This window comes from Oncorhynchus mykiss, chromosome 24 (assembly GCF_013265735.2).
Source record: "Oncorhynchus mykiss isolate Arlee chromosome 24, USDA_OmykA_1.1, whole genome shotgun sequence".
In the NCBI taxonomy this organism is placed as follows: domain Eukaryota; kingdom Metazoa; phylum Chordata; class Actinopteri; order Salmoniformes; family Salmonidae; genus Oncorhynchus; species Oncorhynchus mykiss.
In genome coordinates this window covers 1,831,467-1,847,921 of record NC_048588.1, presented here as the reverse complement: position 1 = coordinate 1,847,921, position 16,455 = coordinate 1,831,467, and the positions used below count along the sequence as shown (strand labels likewise).

The following is a 16,455-nucleotide window of genomic DNA, read 5'->3' as shown; positions in this document are numbered from 1 at the left end:
GACATGGTAAGTTCCTGGCTCCCAAAACTTTCCACTTCCTTACCCTCCTGCTGCTGTGGAATGAATACTGATGTCGTCCTTCCCTCTGACGGAGGGGAACAGTAATCGCATGGCCCGGTGCAAGGACGTACTCCTTAAACCATAATCGCAGAACATCTCTTATCGGCACTGCTCTACGACATGATTAAAAAGTGGCACCAGACGCTCCACCTTCTCCACTCGGGATCTCCTCTTGCTCCCTGTCAATCAAACCTGAGCTCTGGCGTGTCACGACCGGACTGTCCAATTAGAACGGCTGGACAATCACTCACTACCACTACACTACACATGAAGGGGACTCTCCAGAGAGCCCTGGGTTTGACATGTTAAGCCCGGAGTATGTAAATGAGGGGGCATGGGAAAAGCTAAGCAGGCAGATTGGAAGATACCACTGACGTGAAGGAGGAGACGAGGAGCAGGGGAGAGTGGTCGCTGGTGTTATAGCAGAGGTCTCCAATTCTTGGTCCTTGGTGAGGAGCCATTGAAACTGTGAAAGCCCATAGCACTGAAAGGCTCATGCTCTAATTTCAGACACAGCGCCAGCTCAAGTCAACCAGGATGGGAGCAACAGGGATGAGTCCAGTAGCAGCCACACATTCATGCATGGATGCAATTAACATTAGGTAAGGAATAAAGCAGTGAACTAAGACAGAGAGCAGCAGACTCAGAGATTGTGTGGGACAATGGGTTGGTTGAATGGAGACCACTGTCACTGCAGTGGAGGAGGAGGAGCATGTTAGGTGTGGTTTGCATTGCTTGGAAGTAGCAACAGGATCTCCTGGAACGGCGGGGACTGTGAGGGGAGACACACACAAGCACACACTCATTATTTTTGTCGATGTGCTGTTTGTATTATTTTAGAGTTGTATTGTTTGTATATCGTTTATTTGAAATGCGTGCGACTGTCGTTGTCTGTCAGTGTATCAGAGTTTTGTTACTTGTCATGTTTTGTGTTTTTTTGTTGTTGTTGGGGACCCCAGGAAGAGAATCTGCTGCTTCTGCAAAAAAATGAATGGGGATCCAAATAAACAAATTAACAAGAAACATGACCAACCAGGTCCTTTTGTCACAAAACAAATCACACTAGTTGCTAAAAGCTACGTGAGAAAGGGTGTCCAATTTGTTTGCCATGGATTACTCACTGGAGGTCAGGGTAAACTAACATCATCCCCAGGTGGTGTGGGAGACTGGTAGCATACATATTCCGTCCACATGTATAGTGTACTTAGTGCAGATGCACTCCAACACTAGCACATGGGCAGACTTCTTATGATACACCAACAGGGTAATTTCTGTCTTATGCTTCGAACACACTGGCAAGTGTCTTTGCGCAAAATAGTATGCAGCATCATCTGGATATGTATGCAACAAAAGTTCAACATTCACCTTCTGCTACCATTTCTGTCAAGCCGTCTACGCGTACAATTTGACGCATACATTCGATAAATCCACCTTATGCACCACACTGAACGCACTGCGACTGCCTCTGCAACGCAACGCTGCAAGGCAAACGCAGCGTTTCATTGGAAATGAATGTAATTCTTGTGTACCAAAATGCAGTGACGCTGTCTGTGTGTTCGAAACGTTAGTCATTGACAATGGGGTGCATTCAATACACTGAGTACAGGCAGCGCTGAATGAAATAATGTCTTGCGGGACTATAAAAACAATGTGGATATATTTCAGAGGGAGAAAGAGTCTTTTTTTACGCAAATCAAAGTGATGTGAGAGACGATGAGGGCTTGTCTAGGAAAAAAGATTACCAAGAATCGATCCTTACAATGTTCATTTTCAGGACAGGCCAATAGGAGAAATTAGTATCGCAGGAATAAAGAAATATCACATTCTTCAACTCAGAAGATCAGATGGGGTGTTGCCGTCTATTGGTATGATCAATATTCATAACGGATAAATCTAACAACTCTTCACTGTGTCCTGATGTAATGGTATGCATTATTCTATCATATGAGCAAGATTGCTCCTCCATCCACCATTCACAGCCCGAATCATCACATGACAATGTACGGTAAAGAAATTGTGCTGGGGAGGCAAATTATAGCAAGATAAATCACTGGCATGTCGCATGCGACAACTGATAATGATAGCAATCCTTCCTCCCTTTCACATTTCATGATCAATTAAAGATTATTGGCTTTGAAGTTCACTGTACATTGACACAGGGCTTTGGGATGTAGCTTTAGAAACATGAACAATCAAGTTTATAGAGTGTGTGTGTGTGTGTCTTTTGTCTGTGTCTGATCGTGCTGAGTAGGGTGGACAGTGGCGCTTACTGTATTTTCTTGATATGATATGAATATTCGGGATGTCTGACTTCACACCGTGTGACCAACAGAGATAGAATTGTGTTAACTTGTTTTTTCATTATTATTTTTTTCCTTCTTCAATTGCTTGAACGCTCTGCTCTCTGCAGGAGGTCCGTATCTCCATTCTCCCCAGAAGTAAACAGAGGCACTAAAAGCTGTATTCAAGTGCTGCTGAAACTGATTCCCAGAGTTGACCAGAAGCCTGTACAGGTCATTCTAAAAGTATTGCTATGTCTTTCTAGAGCTCTGCTACTTGTCCTGAGCCTGACGTGTCACGACGCTATTGGGTTAGGGCCGGGTAGGGACTATTTTTATATATATTTTTTATCAATAACTGGGGTACGGATAGGGCTCAGGTATCACTACATTGATCACTAACATTTTGAAGCTGAGCCATTGGCTCGTGCTCTGCTACGCAGTGCAGTGATATCTGACTAAGATAGAAGTGTTAGAAGTACTTAAACCTCGTCAAATCTAAGACAGGAGAGATTTAAATGTTTTATTATAATGTACCTGTTTTGTCTGAGTTTAGTGACCAAAAGTAGCTAATAGCCAAATGCTCTCTCATGTGTCTTCGTTCGTTGAGCAGAGCCGGAGATACTTTAGAGGAGATCTGAAACTCCATTGAAATCAAATGAATGCCCATAGTGTACATTGCCCATGCAACGTGGCATTACAGGCGATTCTGGGACAAGGAGAGCTCTCCTTTCAAGGAGTGAATGGGAGTCAATTGGGAACTAGAAGCTCAAAAAGCCAACATTAGCATGAATTTTGTGAACAAAAACTACAACATTACAAATCTTTTCCAAGATGTGAGATAAACTGTAATATTGTATAGCTTTGGAATACCGTGACTTTGCGAAGGGATTGCGTGATGATTAGTTTAGCAATCACGTGACAGAGCATGACAACGTGAATGTGTTTGGTCGACAGTCTGCTGGGTGATGTGTTATACGTTCATCCATTTACTGGTTTTCCTATCTCCTCCTTTCTTTAATATATCTGGCAGAGCAGCCCAAGCAGCACATTCGAGTGACAGAGTGGAGCAGTTAATGGATTTACTAAAGGAAGGAGTTCTTTCAGATTTCGGCTGGTTTACAGGGCCATGCCTTAAATTTGGCAGAAGTAAATTGGGCCTGGGTAGGGTAGGGCCTGAATGTCGCGGGCGTGGGTAGGGTTCGGGCTTAAAATTCATAGCCGTACAGGGCTCTGTTTCTTTCCTCTTTCATACTTCTATCTACAGGGCAAACTAACATATACCCCCAACATTGTCTTTTGTCAAGGGCCCGACACAAGGTGCCAGGTAAGGGCTTGCTGTCATGGCAACTAGTATTGTGCACAGGAAAGAAATTAGGAATTTCTAGCTGAATCAGAGCCAAATATAGATCTCTATTCATGCATTATTGACTCAAATAAAACTGACCTTTTTGAGTGGATAGTAGATGTCACCTTTAAACTACCCCATTAGTTCATGGCAAGAAGTTACAAATGAGGGATTTTTCTGCCATTGAAATCATTGGGGGGCTGCCTAAGCATTTTTTCAGGCCACCTAAGTCCAAACAGTAAAAAAATATATATAAAAAAAAAGACATAAGTAAAGAAAGAACAAGTATAACCAGATATAAAATACTGTATGTTTTTATAATATAAATCATTGAGAACTAACAATCACCAAAATAAAAGCTATAAAGTCAGGAGGAATGGAAAATGTCAAGACAATTAATTTACGAGTATTGATTTTGTCAGAGAAAAAAAAAAAACAGCTTTAGCAATAGCTAAATGCATTTAATTTGCAGGAAATTAGCTTTAAAATTACAAAATTGTCTCTTGGCTTAATGGAGAAATTTGTTGAATTGCAGGAAATTGGCTTAAATTCTAAACATGTCTCTTTTCCCCCCACGTTGGGGGGCTCTATAATTCAGCCACGCTGACGTCCTGACCACGCCCCTTTGCAGGGTTTTTTTCTGCATCAAAAGGGGCTTAGGTGGTGGCCGTGGCAGGGGGCCATTTTGATCCAGAAAAAAAAACCTGCAAATCTTTTTTAAATATATATTCACAAGGAAACCTATCAGAGACCTTGGACATACTAGGACCAGGAGTTTTTCTTGAGCATGAAGAAAAAAAGTTAAAGGCTATAACATGGGCCCAGAGATTTTCCTGCTCAGGTCACATGATCAGAGAAAACTCCTGTCCATGCAAAGCATCTATTATGTATCTATTATTATGTATTGCGTACATATGTATGACTGACCTCAGACCACTGCCATAATCGACTACAGTATTTCAGTCAAAAACAAAATCCATACAAATTTAACAAAGTCTGAAATAAAAGGTTAATTGTATATTATTAGGACTGTGTATGCCAGGTAATACGATTCCTTATTAGTTTGCAACTTTTAATATGTTATTGATTGGTTGCAGAGGAAAATAGTAAACATTGCTGAATGGTAATGAAGGTGAGGCTATGGCAAACGCAGACAATTTATCTATGTCAATGTGCAACAGGGAAATTAAGCATCCCCATGACTCGTACGAAAGCCCAAGATTCAGGAGAGTCCAATTCAGAGATAATTTGCATCCGAGGTCTTTGAAATGTGATGCACTGCTCAGTAGGTCTTGGAAAGGTTCAACTCTACAGGCCACAGAATCAAAATGTCTTGCGTCTTAACATTGTAGATCCCCCACATATGAACGGTTTCAGATGTTCATTTCATTGATCATAGCTTTTACGTGCAAACATTGTAAGACATACCTGTGTACGTTAGATTGCATACGAGCACAATGTGCATAAGATTGTTGGAAATATGAACACAGAAACAACAAGATGAGATTCAGCCATGGTGACATATTTGTTATTATAAACTGTCTGGTCTGAGCCCTGAATGCTGATTGGCTGAAAGCCGTGGTTATGACAAAAAAAGTACTTTGTCCTGGTCTAATTTACGTTGGTAACCAGTTCATAATAGCAATAAGGCACCTCGGGGGGTTGTGGTGTATGGCCAATATACCACAGCTAATGGCTGTATCCAGGAACTCCACGTTGCGTCGTACGTAAGAACAGCCCTTAGCTGTGCTATATTGGCCATATACCACACCTTCTTGGGCCTTATTGCTTAACTATATCCTAACATATGTTATAACTAGGCTATATAACATATTTAAGTTAATTGTTCCACAAGTGTGACTGAGACCCAAGTGACCCAGCAGATAGGAGCAGAATAGAGACTATCACAGTCACCTGTGGCTGACATGGACTTTTAAGGATCGTCTTAGAAAGCCAGTCATCCGAGCGGAATAATTTCATAGAGAACACACAAGTTTTCAGTTGAATTCATTCATTCATGTTAAATATTTTCAAAGCCTGAAGCGCCCAATCCCAATTGCTAATATTCAAATCAGCTTTGGAAACAAGCAAGTAATCATGCAGCAGTTGAAAGATCGATTGCTGCAAACTCAAACTCCCTTTTATGTCCTCCATAATAACATTTCTATCACATGTATAAAGGGTCCAGAGCTTCTCCTGAAACGTGACCTGACCAGGTAAACTACAGGGCCCAAAGTTTTTTGCTGGTCAGGTCATGTGGTCAGGAAAAACTATCGCCTCTACACATTCGCGGCTCGCCACAAGTTCGCAGAGTTTATCTCACTGACAAGTTTGAAAGCCTATTTCCATTAGCTGAGTCATAAGCTTCTCAAACAGAACTTGTCCCCGGTGTAATGTTTGGATTGTCAAATGCTCTGAAAGTGGCCCTTGAAGTTAAATGTGGTGAATGATTGTCCTTGTCTCAATTCTGTAGAGATCACCCTCCATCAGATGGTGAACGATGGATGCAGCAGGCCTGTCAACCTTCACTACACTAGGGAGTTGTGCCTCGGTGTCCAATCCATCAATTGATCAAGCATTCAATGAGATCATGCATCTTACTTCACTTTTCTGTCAGCCAGTGCAAATTGCAACAACACACAGGTGTTTGCTCAGGCAGTCATTCAGCAGAGGAAGAGCTGAACTTCAATTGGATTGTGGGGGTGTAGCTGTTTACCTATTATCGTTATACTCTGAGGAATATTGGGGAATATTTCGCAAAAAATATTCCTGATGAAGATAACCCAAGGATGCCCCATTCAACCTCGGAGAGTCTCCGCTAGTGCACAAATGGTGGTCAGAGAGATGGACCCAGGGCCATTAAGATGCAGTGTCAAACACATGAGGGACATTGTTAGTGTACCCTTGAGAAAATTACTCCACCTGAAATTCAACAGCAAACAAACCGGCATAATGATTGTGCTAAATGTGACCTGTTGGAGCCGCCCTGAATGATGGTGTCGGCTATGCAAATAGATAAATAATCTCAGGATAAAAAAGGCCATATTTAATGCATACGGGATGCATGAATCGTGTGTGTGTGTGTGTGTGTGTGTGTGTGTGCTTACTTGAGTGTGGTGCGTGCCTGCGTGTGTGTGTGTGTGCATGCCTGCATATGCGTGTGAGTGTGTGTGTGCCTGTATGTGAGCACCCATGTGTGTTTTCAGCAGTCTGCCTGAGAGAGGGGAATGCGGATGGCAGGCTAAATGAACTTAGACGATTCTGAGCACGATAGAGCTGGCCCCTGCCCACTCAGAGGAAATGGGACTTTGTTAAGGACTAGTGATTGTCACTCTGTCCCTAACTGTGCAGGGGAGAGTGGGTGATGATAATTAAAAACTTCAACACAATCATCCCGGATACCCGGGGAGTAATGTCATGGGCACCCCGTGTGGGCCTCACATCTAGTCCACCACACACACGCACAAACAAACACACACCTATCCTGGCAGTTCTAGGTTATCCATCTCAGCGTAACACTGATAATATCCCATGTTTTTAGAACTCTGAGATGTGGCTTTAGCGTGTGACATTTCCTACCTACCAACAAAAGATGGCTGTACTTTCCTGGCTGAATGCAGCTCTTATGCCATGAAATAGACACCAAAGCCCTAATATGTCGAAATGGGTTGATGAAATGTAGAGCTGTGTTTTCCAAATGGTGGCTGGTGGGTTGCAGCCTCTCTTGGGTCCACAGGGGGGTGCCAAAACAAATCAAATCCAATTTTATTTGTCACATACACATGGTTAGCAGATGTTAATGCGAGTGTAGCGAAATGCTTGTGCTTCTAGTTCCGACAATGCAGTAATAACAAGTAATCTAACTAACAATTCCAAAACTACTGTCTTGTACACAGTGTAAGGGGATAAAGAATATATGAATGAGTGATGGTACAGAGCAGCATAGGCAAGATACAGTGGATGGTATCGAGTACAGTATGGAAACAGCCTCTTGAACGACCGACGGACGGACGGACACTCACTCACTCACTCACTCACTCACTCACTCACTCACTCACTCACTCACTCACTCACTCACTCACTCACTCACTGGTCAATCAAGCAATGACGCCACGTAAGATGTTGCGCTACAAGTGGAACACAGCATTCCAAGCTAATAGCAGTGACGCTATTACTGTGTAACTCTGGTAGGGCAACATGTATACCAGTGCTCGAACAGTCGGCGAAAGCCAACATCACCCACGACAGAGAACGGTTGATGGTCAAGGGCAATGAATTTGCATTCTCTTGGCGTTAATGGATTTCGCCTTTGAGTTGTCTCACTGAAATGTTCTTACTCTTTCAAATGACTGCTCGACTTGTTGACTGCTCATCCACACAGCAGACATTGTAGGCTAGGTTAGGAATGAACGCCGTTTGGGTCTTGCGTGTCAAAAAAGATACAAGTCAAATAACACTGTTTGACGAGTCAAATAACATTATTTGACATGTTCAATAAGCTTTCAATTTAACATGTAAAATAACACAGTCTATTACAGAATGTTGTGTGTTCTGAATGTGCATGTGCAAGCCAAGCACCACCACCACCAAAAATTCTGCAAACATGCAAACACCGGCCACGAATGATGTGTTTACAATACCGCATTGGTAATAAAGCATCATTTGTTCGAACGTAACTTTTGTGGTCGCTATCTTTAGTTTGGTACCTTGCTAGTACACCAATACAACCAGCCTGAAAACAATGACCAGTTGAATCAAGTATTAGCTAGGTAGCCACTTGTTGTTCGCCGGAACGGGTCATGTGTTGTGAAGCTAGCCACAATAAGGATTAGGCACAATAGTGGAATTTGCGGTTTGCCTTCAAAATTAAAGTACCTCTTTGAAAGTGATGCAGAAGGTTACAATTACTGAAATCATGCATATTTAGACTAGATAATGTTAAACAAGGTTGGAATGTGAAGCAATGAAATGGGGTATCAGTCTAGTCGGTGACACCCACAGAACACAACTGTGGGGTATCAGTCTAGTCGGTGACACCCACAGAACACAACTGTGAAGAGTTTAAGCGAATATTAGCGTTGTTGCTCTTATTGCGGGACTGTGACTGTGTGAAATCACCTCCCCAGTCAGCCTATTGTGTGTATTGACAGTCATATTGCACTGTACAGCTTTACCCTAAGGATTGGGGATCAATGAAATGGGGTATCAGTCTACTCAATATCCAATATATTTATTCCCAACGTCCTCCTCGGAGTTATCAGACTCCAAAACCTCCACGCAGTATTGTTTTTCCTCTGGAACAGTGTTCAATACACATAGGTTGACAATAAATGTGGCTCAATTCACAGTTGTTTCAGAGTCTCGCAATAAGAGCTACAATGCTAATGTTCTCTGGGTGTCACTGAGTAGACTGATACCCCATGTCATTGATCCACAATCCATAGGTAAGGCTGTACGGTGAAATAAGTATGCCCCCAATGCTATTCTAAAGTATAATACATCCAGTGTGATTTCAACAGATTTTTTGTCAAATTAACAAATTGTCTTTTGTTGATTTTATATAACAACATTCCAACCTCGTTTAGCATGATCTATTCAATTGTGGCATACGTCTACTATTTGTATTAATCTGCATCCCTGTCAATGACATACTTTTATTTTGAAGGCTAAAGGCAAAGTCCACTATATTGTGGCTAATCCTTATTGTGGCTAGCTTCACATAATTAACAATTAATCAAATAAGAACAGTCTTCTAAATTAGGGTTATTTTAGATGATAACACCTAGCTATATAGTCAGCTAGCTAACTATAAAGCTACTGAAACAGATGTTGTTTTGCTATGTTTTTGGGGAAGAACATTGTTTGCATCCATGAGCTAGCTAGCTTTTTTATGATCAGCACTGTAGGTGCACGAGACAACTTTACCAGCATCATAGCATACGTATCGATGAATTGTTGTGACATATGAACTACGAGTGATAGTGTAATCAACATGTAATAACTACAACAAAAAAATTATGAACACACTAAATTATTATGTGAGGTGCAGTCATACTCAGGTCCTGATTGGTCAACAAGCTTATTTGACATGTCAAATAGTGTTATTTGACACGCAAAGACCAAAACGGCGTTCCATAATATGAGAAATCCTGGTTGAGAATGAAACGACTGAACAAATGAACAACGAAACAGCACAGCAAGTAAATGAAAGAAATAGGTTTTGATTATGTTTTACTGGTAATGGGGACATACGTAATTGCCAACAAAATAACTTTTTGGTCAGTGTGGTGCGTGTGAAACCTTTATTTAACTAGGCAAGTCAGTTAAGAACAAATTCTTATTTACAATGACAGCCTACACTGGCCAAACCCGGACGACGCTGGGCCAATTGTGCGCTGCCTTATGCGACTCCCAATCACGGCCAAATGTGATACAGCCTGGATTCGAACCAGGGACTGTAGTGACGCCTCTTGCACTGAGTTGCAGTGCCTTAGACCGCTGCGTCCATGTGTGTGTATTAACTATTTAACTGTACTAGAATGCTTAAAAGGCTGCTACAATTTGAAATATCGGTTATCGGTATCATGTTTTTTGGCAAGGAAAATATCGGAATCAGCCAAAAATGTAATATACTGTATGAAGCTCAGCATCTGGAAAACACAAAAGTATAAACTAATCAATAAAATGTATCAGTGAATAACAATCAATCACTCTAGCTGATTAATCTCTTATTCTAACTCAGATGGAGTTGACATTCATCAAAACATTGTGAGCATAGAGGCTGTCACAGGTGTAGCTTCCTAATCAGATTTATGCCATCTGTGGTTAAGGCCGTTAGAGGGGGGGGGGTCACTGACAGTCTCAATTAGCACATGTCAGCTAAACATTTTTAGATTGGCAAATTAGTCTAGCCAGCTATCTAAACCTTGTAGTCATCATGGCCAAAGGGGCACTGACCTCTAGGGGGGGGGCATTGATTTTGTTAGTCACTCACTCAGATTTCATATCAACATGGCACAATACATGACAAAATGTGTAGAATTGCAGGAAATTCGTTTTTAAACTGCAAAAAAATGTCTCTCCACCTCATGGCAAAATTGCTGAAAATTTGCTGAAATTGAGTAAATGTTTCTCTCTGCCCCATGGCAGAGTATAATGCATGAAGTTAGTTATACAATTGATACATCTTCTCTACACCCCTTTGCAAAATGTGTAGAATTACAGTAAATATAATTTTAAACTATAAAAATCCCCTCTGCTGTCAATTTTTGGGGGGCTGCAAGGTGGGGCACCCAACCAAATCGACCTTAAGGCCCCTAAAAGGCTAGGGCAGCCCTGTCCATGGTCTATGGAAAACGGCCCTGAATGACACTTACATCCCAAAGAAAGACAGTATGTCTTCAAACCAATTTTGTGGCTGGAATTTTCCTTAGATTATTTTTTCAACTCCATATGATATGCCTTCATGCCCCAAATATCAAATAGGTTTAGCCTAGCTCAGTTTAAAACCCCAGCGAGGCTACATTACAAAAGCACAAATACAACAATTTACTTTTCAGAGAGGATAGGCGTTTGAGGCAATTCCTGTAGAAAGACATTTGATCAACTTAATTCACCATAATTGAGATAGGGAATTAATTAATTAAGGCGGGCGGATAAATCAGGTTATTCAATTGATGCAACGCAGACCTCAATGACATTTGAGGGACCGATAAGGCATCTTGCATAGGCTATTGACATGACATGATGTGGTCTTATATTTTCAATAAATCATAGTAACCATAAACAATACATAATGGAAGTAAATTGCCTACCATTCCTCAAAATTATTTTCTCAGAATAGTGCACAAGCAGTCATTGTAGACTTTCTTACCTGGCTCTTAACATCAATCGACGTTGTTACTGTTTTTAGCAGTGCTTCTCCTTCTCTCTTTTGGTATAATTTCTCTTTATGGAACAGGTGTAGCCTCGGTTGGCTTTATCGGGAAGGAAAAAACGGCAGCCGTTTGTACAATGCAATCCCGAGTTTTCTATTGCAATGGCTCTTGCACGCTGGTTTAGGGAGAAATAATAACCTTCTATATGCGCGTATCGACCAGGCTACTCACTCAAGGACCATTTAAAAATCGGTTCCTTTTTTCGTATATCCTTGCGGTACCAGTTATATGGGGCATTGATTCGCTCTCTTATATCCGCATCCAAACAGTTGGAAATTATCCTCTACTTTTCTTTGAAGAAAATTATTGGTCCAATTTCTCCAAAGCTGAACAATTGTCGTTTCCTTAGAGTACTTTCTTGTCTTGAAATTAACAAGTAGCTTGAATTTCTTTCAGCCCATCTAATTCAGGTTATTGCCAAGAAAAAAAAAAGGTATTTCTGTCTTTCCCATTGCTCCTGCGGCCGACCGGCCGTAGTTGAAAATGCTTTTGTACAGCTTGAGCTTCAGGGAGGATACGGAACGCAATGCATCCAAACGGTTAATTCATTCTCTCGAAATCTAGATCATGCATTAACCGAATAAGCAATCTGAAATTTCGTTTTTAAGAATCAAATGGACATCAAGTGCCGTCCGGAGCGATTCTGGAGAAAGACGCAGATGGTGTCTCAGTGAAGTGAAGTCCCCCTCACAGACTAGCTTTTGGTGCCTTACTACATACACTACATCCAATGTTAAAGGAACCAGCACTTGTGTTTAAAGGAACCAGCACTTGTTTCTGTGCAGTGAGTTTACAGGTGCATCACTACACAGTCCATGGAGTGTAATCCCAGCAAACACATGTTGTTCCTTGGAAGTTGTAGAACATAAGTAATTGGTTTCCCATTGGTTCTGGGAATGAAGGAAGCCTACGTTTGCTGACCGGTAAAACTTAATGTTTTTAAATGTTCTGAGAACGTAAGTGAAACTTTTGCCTGTTCTGGGCACATACGTTTTTACGTTTCAGGGAGGTCCTGAAAACGTTTTACTATGATTCCCTGAAAGTTTTTCTGGGAGGTTATATAAACATTCTGAAAACAGAAATTATAGGCTATTTGAAGGTAATGAAATAACCTTCTGAAAACTTAAGCTAAATGTTGTTAATGTTTTGAATAAATGCAAAGGTTATTTCAGGTTTTTGAATAACTTCCTTAAAACTTTCACTGGATGTTTCAACAACAAAAACAAAAATTATGAGGCTTATCAGCTTTAATATTGCAGATAGATTGTAGCCTCTATCAATGTAATTGTCTGCATAATTTCCAATCCCCCATATATATTTTATTTTGTAAATATATATATTATTTTAAATACATATATTTTCCCATAACCCTACCAACCATCCCCTGATTGGAGTAAACTAATTCAATATATTTATCTTCTTTATTATTTTCCCCTAACCCTACCACAGCAGGTAGCCTAGTGGTTAGAGTGTTGGGCCAGAAAGGTTGCTAGACCGAATCCCTGAGCTGACAAGGTAAAAATATGTTGTTCTGCCCCTGAACAAGGCAGTTAACCCACTGTTCCTAGGCCATCATTGTAAATAAGAATTTGTTCTTAATTTGTTCTTCTGACTTGCCTAGTTAAATAAAAACACAAAAAACACCCCTCCCCTAATTGGAGTAAACTAACAGACAACAGTACATGCTGACCAGACCGCATGCGCGCAAGTTGATTTTGACCACCCACATCAGACGTGATCAGGACACACAGGTTGAAATATCAAAACAAACTTTGAACCAATTATATTAATTTGGGGACAGGTATTTCTGTGTTTCATTAAACATTTATGACAATTTAGCTAGCTAGCTTGCTGTTGCTAGCTAATTTGTCCTGGGATATAAACATTAGGTTGTTATTTTAACTGAAATGCCCAAGGTCCTCTACTCCGACAATTAATCCACAGATAAAACGGTAAACCGAGTTTGTTTCTAGTAATCTCTCTTCCTTCAGGCTTCTTCTTCTTCTGTGGACTTTATATGGCAATTGGCTACCAACTTTAAGGTTCATTACCACAACCAACTGTACTGGAGTGTGGACCTCAGTTCCTCTTTCAATCACCCATGTGGGTATATGCTCCTAAAAACCAATGAGGAGATGGTACATGGGTATATGATCCTAAAATTCAATTAGGAGATGGGTAAGGCAGGACTTGCAGCGCATCTAGCGTCACAAATAGAACAAGTTCTATTTTAGCGCCTGGCAACGCGCGCAAGCTGTGCGGGTGCGATGATTGAATAACATGTACAGTGCCTTGCGAAAGTATTCAGCCCCCTTGAACTTTGCGACCTTTTGCCACATTTCAGGCTTCAAACATAAAGATATAAAACTGTATTTTCAGCTCATACAAGGAGAAGACTGATCAGAGATGCAGCCAAGAGGCCCATGATCACTCTGGATGAACTGCAGAGTTCTACAGCTGAGGTGGGAGACTCTGTCCATAGGACAACAATCAGTCGTATATTGCACAAATCTGGCCTTTATGGAAGAGTGGCAAAAAGAAAGCCATTTCTTAAAGATATCCATAAAAAGTGTTGTTTAAAGTTTGCCACAAGACACCTGGGAGACACACCAAACATGTGGAAGAAGGTGCTCTGGTCAGATGAAACCAAAATTGAACTTTTTGGCAACAATGCAAAACGTTATGTTTGGCGTAAAAGCAACACAGCTGAACACACCATCCCCACTGTCAAACATGGTGGTGGCAGCATCATGGTTTGGGCCTGCTTTTCTTCAGCAGGGACAGGGAAGATGGTTAAAATTGATGGGAAGATGGATGGAGCCAAATACAGGACCATTCTGGAAGAAAACCTGATGTAGTCTGCAAAAGACCTGAGACTGGGACGGAGATTTGTCTTCCAACAAGACAATGATCCAAAACATAAAGCAAAATCTACAATGGAATGGTTCAAAAATAAACATATCCAGGTGTTAGAATGGCCAAGGCAAAGTACAGACCTGAATCCAATCGAGAATCTGTGGAAAGAACTGAAAACTGCTGTTCACAAATGCTCTCCATCCAACCTCACTGAGCTCAAGCTGTTTTGCAAGGAGGAATGGGAAAACAAGCGACTTACAGCTGTAATCGCAGCAAAAGGTGGCGCTACAAAGTATTAACTTAAGGGGGCTGAATAATTTTGCATGCCCAATTTTTCAGTTTTTGATTTGTTAAAAAAGTTTGAAATATCCAATAAATGTCGTTCCACTTCATGATTGTGTCCCACTGGTTGTTGATTCTTCACAACAAATACAGTTTTATATCTTTATGTTTGAAGCCTGAAATGTGGCAAAAGGTCGCAAAGTTCAAGGGGGCCGAATACTTTCGCAAGGCACTGTAATTGATATTCTCCCAGCCAGTTGGGAATTTAGAGGAAGTTTCCTGGACACAGATTTAACCTAGTCCTGGACTAAAAAGCATTCTCAGTGGAGAAACTCCATTGAAATAACTTTAGTCCAGGACAAGGCTTAATTTGTGTCTGGGAAACTGGCCCCAAGTGTCTTACCTTATCATTCATAATTCTGTTCAACTGAGCCTGCTGATGGTGTTACAGTTAATGAGGTATTTGGACCAAGACAATGAAACAACAACAGTACTTTTGGCCTGAGGGACAAACAAACACACAATGAGGTTTGCTGAATACATTTAGACATCAATTTTCCCCTAATATCTTCCTCGGGACAGAGAAAGAAGAATCTTCCTCAGGAGATATCACCAAACTGCAGTTCTTCCATAACACAAACTATTAATGTCATACAGAATAATTGTGCGTTAGGGAAGTTCCATATACTAGGAGCGAGGTAGTGAAATTGTAACCTCCCACTTTTTTGTTAAACAACGGAGGGATGGTGATGGAGAATGTATGTAACCATTCTTAAATTCATGATTTCACAGACTAGTCCCACTGTCTGAGTGTCTACCATCTCCTTTAAACATCTGCTACAGTATATCTAACATTTCACAATCTGCTAAAGGAATCTTTTTTTAATGTTGAAATGTGAAGCAGGTTGAGAGAAAATGTCTCTGTGACCCATCTCTCTGTCAAAAGAGTCAGATTTGAAATGGTGTGTTATCTATGGGTGAACTGACATATTGTAATTTAACACAGACAGGGTATAAAATCGAGAGAGGCCGGCAGGCAGGCAGAGGTGTGTGGGTAGGAATGTGAATAGAAGAGTGCTGACGTGAAATTGCAGGACAAGAACATAGACGGGAGGCGCCATCACCTCGGAATGAAGTGAACAAGAGAGCGTGAACCAACTCATAATAGATGACACATTAATGCTGAAACCGGTGCGTCCACATTGTCGTATTGATTGAAAGTGTTGGCAAAGGAAAGGTGTATTGGGGTAAAATTATTTTCCAGCACATATCAGAACATGTATTGTCAGCAATATGCCTCCTTTGCATTCAGAGCATATTCTATTGACAATTCAACTAACTGTGAAATTAACAAGCCTCCATGACATCCTGTAACCTTGTTAGCGGCAACACCTTTCTGAACTACACAACACTTGATTACAGAATCTAATACCATTCGATAAAATCAGGGTAGTGCAGTAAGTTTACGAATATCAAAAAGTGGGCTTGCTTCTGAATCTTTGTGTTGTGTCTTGACAAGAAAAGGTTGTCTGTTGTCGTCGCCTTGCGTCTCTGCTCTGAAGTTCTCATAACAGTATAGCCCCGTAATTAACCTAGAATTACATACAGGGTTCCCACACCTTCTTAAACATCAAATTCAAGGACTTTAAAGGCCCAATTCAAGGACCCAACACAGCATAGTTTGAGACACAGA

The 16,455-nt window shown here is 41.0% G+C and overlaps 1 protein-coding gene across 1 annotated transcript in view; it reads right to left on the bottom strand.

Moving 5' to 3' along the window:
- Nucleotides 1-12,396, bottom strand: part of LOC110503540 (glutamate receptor ionotropic, kainate 4-like) — a 425,725-nt gene extending 413,329 nt beyond the window's left edge. The window contains exon 1 of the mRNA XM_036961231.1: nucleotides 11,561-12,396. The gene's annotated coding sequence lies outside the window, so the exon portion shown is untranslated. The remainder of the gene's footprint in view (nucleotides 1-11,560) is intronic.
- Nucleotides 12,397-16,455: the final 4,059 nt, after the last annotated feature.